The sequence below is a fragment of the Palaemon carinicauda genome, chromosome 22 (assembly GCF_036898095.1).
Source record: "Palaemon carinicauda isolate YSFRI2023 chromosome 22, ASM3689809v2, whole genome shotgun sequence".
In the NCBI taxonomy this organism is placed as follows: Eukaryota; Metazoa; Arthropoda; class Malacostraca; order Decapoda; family Palaemonidae; genus Palaemon; species Palaemon carinicauda.
In genome coordinates, this window is record NC_090746.1 from 106,029,961 (window position 1) to 106,034,960 (window position 5,000).

Genomic DNA, 5,000 nt, shown 5'->3' on the forward strand with positions numbered 1-5,000 from the left:
AACTGGCATGATTCAACATCCCCTTGGTGGCTCTGAAACATTTTGTACCTTAGTTAATTAACTCTCAGACACTTTGTGATGCGCGAATACAATTTACATGTGAATTCTTCAATGAGTTCAAATATTGCACCAGAAAGCTGCCAACTTGAACCAAGTTCTGAGAAAGCCACTTGATATTTCTGGTTTTTAATGATTAGTTTTAATGCCTTCAGCTTGCCTTGTCCAGCCAATGCACTAATAGTGTCGCATCCAGTCCATGCATGAAGGTCCAATAACGCATTTCTCACACCACCCCCAATAGTACTACTCAATTTGCTGGTGTCGACCAGTCTGATGCGCAGTTTAGTGCCCCTTCTTATGAATATTTGACTCTTTATCAGATGGCTTAGAGCAAGACAAATGATTAAAACATCTGTGTCATCTGATATTAATAGCAGTGAGTTGAATTCTTCTCCTGCATGCCTAGCATGTAGAAGCAAACGAGTATCAGCTTCCTGACTTGATGCCAGTTCTTCAACTATTTGACAGTCATTCTGGGTGAGTTTCAGACATTTGTTTCCAAATGTTACAAACATGACTTTCTCTCCAAGTTTCACTCTTTTCTCTGGATCTTTCCAGCTTTCAGCCAGGAATGCAGTCAGGTTGTTCTTGCTTTCTGTACAAGTGAGCAGCCTCCTTCAATTCTTTATCTTATGGCCTGGTCTAATCTGCTTAAATGCTATACCCATCTGTGAACCATGTCCACGGCTTTCCCGTTCAGCAGTCTTGATTGATTGGTCTGTATAGATATCAAACACTATATCAATTCTTTTACTTTTTTGGCTTGCATAAAGAATCTGGCTAAGCACTTTATCTGATAACTCATCAAAAGTAGGATTCTCTCCTTGGGTCTTTTGAATGAGAGCCATGGCATCAATAATTGTAGCATGAGGCTCACTTATTTCTTCTGCTGGATGTACTTTTCCTTCCAAATGCTTCCCCAAAACAGCCTTATTGGTTTTCTTCATAGTGCCATCAGCATTAGTTAGTGCCCAAGGTAGAGGACCAAGAGGGTGACTGAAAACATCTAACATGTCCAACTTACGGTTCTGTGCTATCAGAAGCATGTTACCAAAAACCCGGCGATCTGCCTTGAGCATTACTTCAGTCTTTGTTCCCTTGATAGTTCTTCATTTCTTCATGTTGTGGAAGGTTTTCAGGTTCAGTCTGTTTATAGTATCATAGAATCCCTCCCCTTGCTGTAGACGCTGTACTTGAAACTTTAGGTACGCTTCCTCTCCTTTTTGTTTTGCTGACAATAAATCCTGGGAGACCTCTGGGGGCGCAGCTGCTCCAGTGGAAAGGCTGACTACATCTAAGGGGTCTTGCTGGAAAGGAATGATCCAGTTATTTTCAAGCAGATCTACTAGTGATGATACGTCAGGTTCATCTCTCATAATGCGAGTTAATTCAAGGTCTGGATGACTTAGACTTGAACAATGGATGGATATTCTTTCCCGTAACTGCCTCACAGCAGCAGCTCGGTGTTCTGCTGTTAAATAATGGCGAGACACAGTACCAGGTTTAAGACTAAATCCACGTGTACCACCAGCAGTTTGGGTGTCCTTGTTGACAGTTTCTTCAGTAGTTTGGTCTACTGCAATGTGTGCAAATGGATTAGTTGAAGTGAGTGGTACTGAAAATCCACCATTAAGAAAATGAGCATACAACTGTGCTAAATTCTCCTTCAAATGAGTCATCTGTGCATAGTACACAGGGAGATATCTGGCATAGTTGGTTTTGTCCATTGCAAAACACCAAGGAATTACCTCATGAATGCATGCTATATGAAGCAGCCAGTCACCTTCCCTGTCAGCTCGCAAGAGACCAAGAAGTCTCAATCATTTCTATGTATGTCATCCAGTATGATGCCAACGGACCCTTGTTTTTCATGTCACACATATATTCATGGAACTGCTGTAAGACTTTTGCAAGAGTTGTTTTCCAATACATCATGATAAATTGAAGCACAAATGTTCTGATGCAGTTCATTTAGTACATCTTTAGCTTCTGATAAACAAGGTAGAGCATCAGGGTGTTTATCTTCTAGCCATTCCTGAAATGCATGCCAGGCAAGCCTCATTAAGGCTTCATACATGAGCTTATGAAAACGTACTGCTCTGTTGTGTTGTTTTCCTTCTAGCACTTTGTTAATAGATCCCTCAGCAATAACTCTAGATTCAACAGCTAAATGAAAAAAAATTAGAGAAAAATCAAATTTTTCACAATATTTTACTGGATATAAACAAAAAAATAACAGATAACCACCCCAAAAGTATGCCAGTTGATGTATTATGTTATATACAACAAATTTATAACAATTAGGCATTGTTTATACTGAATTAAAAGTGATCAAGAAGCATTCTTTGGAGATACATAATAATTTATTGGTTAGGGCAGCCATCTTTAAAGATGGCCGCCAAAATGCTATTAAGCTGGGCTTCTGCAATGTCCATCACACATTTTCATACAACCCATATACCAAGCTTACTGAAAAACATAGTGGTTATTAGTCCCCCAATATGGTAGTCAAATCTTGCCTGGCTCATGGACTAAAACTGCATTTGGTCAGCTGGAATAGAGATGACGTTAATTGATTTGACCCTCGTTGGCTTGGACCTAGGTCCGATTAGGGAATCATTTAGAGGGTCCTAGGTGTGTCACTGACCGTGGTATAATTGGTCTGAATCTCACCAAAATTGATGTCTAGTTGCACCAAGACATTTATATAGATGGTTTGAGTAGGAAAGTTGTCTTAAATATAGTTTTAAGCTTCTGGTATTTGTGGATGATGTAGTAGTGTTTGGGTGATGGTGTAGATTAGCTTTATTGGGTGCTAGAAGATTTTCAAGGTATTTGTTAATGGATGTTAATGAGATGTGTACTTATAGATGGTGTGAGTAGTAAATGAGACTTAAATAGAATTCTCAGCACCTGCTATTTGTTGATTATGTAGTAGTGTTTGGTGATGGTGTAGATAAGCCTTATAGGCTGCTAGAAGACGTACTAACTCAATATTGCTATATGATGCTAATCTGATGACTACATATCCTTTGCCAGAAAAATATAAAGATATGGGATCTAATGAGTCGAAAAAAAAAAAAGAAAACCATTCCCATACAGCGACGCCTAAAAAGATTCTTTGAAAGCTATATCCGGTCGGTTATGAATGCTTGAAAAAAAAAATAGTTCAAAGAGAGAACCTGGAGATTCCAGCTGGCGACAGAAACAATTATTCCTTCATTATTCGAAATCGGTGATGATTGTCTAATTAGGACAAAAGTTAAAGGAGTTTGAGTGGGAAATTCTAATAGAAGTAGCGGGGCTTATTTCAATTACATCACTTGAGAGACATTTCCAATCTGATAGTCGGCAACTCATTAGAAGTAATTAGTGGTAATTACTTGTATTCAAGAGGACATCCCATTTCCGAGGGAGTGAAACACTTAGTGCCCTAGCCTCTGTACCATGCACTTTCTCTGTCTTGGGGTACAGTTCTCTTTCTTAAGGGTCATAGCCTCTGTACCATGCTCTTTCTCTGTCTTGGGGTACAGTTCTCTTTCTTAAGGGTCATAGCCTCTGTACCATGCTCTTTCTCTGTCTTGGGGTACAGTTCTCTTGCTTAAGGGTCATAGCCTCTGTACCATGCTCTTTCTCTGTCTTGGGGTACAGTTCTCTTGCTTAAGGGTCATAGCCTCTGTACCATGCTCTTTCTCTGTCTTGGGGTACAGTTCTCTTTCTTATTGGTCATAGCCTCTGTACCATGCTCTTTCTCTGTCTTGGGGTACAGTTCTCTTTCTTAAGGGTCATAGCCTCTGTACCATGCTCTTTCTCTGTCTTGGGGTACAGTTCTCTTGCTTAAGGGTCATAGCCTCTGTACCATGCACTTTCTCTGTCTTGGGGTACAGTTCTCTTTCTTAAGGGTCATAGCCTCTGTACCATGCTCTTTCTCTGTCTTGGGGTACAGTTCTCTTTCTTAAGGGTCATAGCCTCTGTACCATGCTCTTTCTCTGTCTTGGGGTACAGTTCTCTTTCTTAAGGGTCATAGCCTCTGTACCATGCTCTTTCTCTGTCTTGGGGTACAGTTCTCTTTCTTAAGGGTCATAGCCTCTGTACCATGCTCTTTCTCTGTCTTGGGGTACAGTTCTCTTGCTTAAGGGTCATAGCCTCTGTACCATGCTCTTTCTCTGTCTTGGGGTACAGTTCTCTTTCTTAAGGGTCATAGCCTCTGTACCATGCACTTTCTCTGTCTTGGGGTACAGTTCTCTTTCTTAAGGGTCATAGCCTCTGTACCATGCTCTTTCTCTGTCTTGGGGTACAGTTCTCTTTCTTAAGGGTCATAGCCTCTGTACCATGCTCTTTCTCTGTCTTGGGGTACAGTTCTCTTGCTTAAGGGTCATAGCCTCTGTACCATGCTCTTTCTCTGTCTTGGGGTACAGTTCTCTTTCTTAAGGGTCATAGCCTCTGTACCATGCACTTTCTCTGTCTTGGGGTACAGTTCTCTTTCTTAAGGGTCATAGCCTCTGTACCATGCTCTTTCTCTGTCTTGGGGTACAGTTCTCTTTCTTAAGGGTCATAGCCTCTGTACCATGCTCTTTCTCTGTCTTGGGGTACAGTTCTCTTGCTTAAGGGTACACACGAAGCAAATGTAGATATTAGTTGATGAGATGAAAAAAAAAAAGACTTTTTCTAAGTCTGTAGCGTCCAAAACTACTGCCTCGTGCGGCGCACTGTAGACAGCACCAAAAAACCCCGTGTGGCATCCCTATGCCACCAGCTACATTGGTCTCTGACTTTCTATTTAAGTTAGTTCCCTACATTTTCTTCCAACTTAGCTGTCCAACTCCCTCAACTTTAACTTGTTCAAAGTTGTAGGCCTCAAAAGTCATCCACAAAAGTAAAATTTTGACTGATGCATGGAAACCAATTTTTATTAATCAATCTAATCTAATACTTACCTA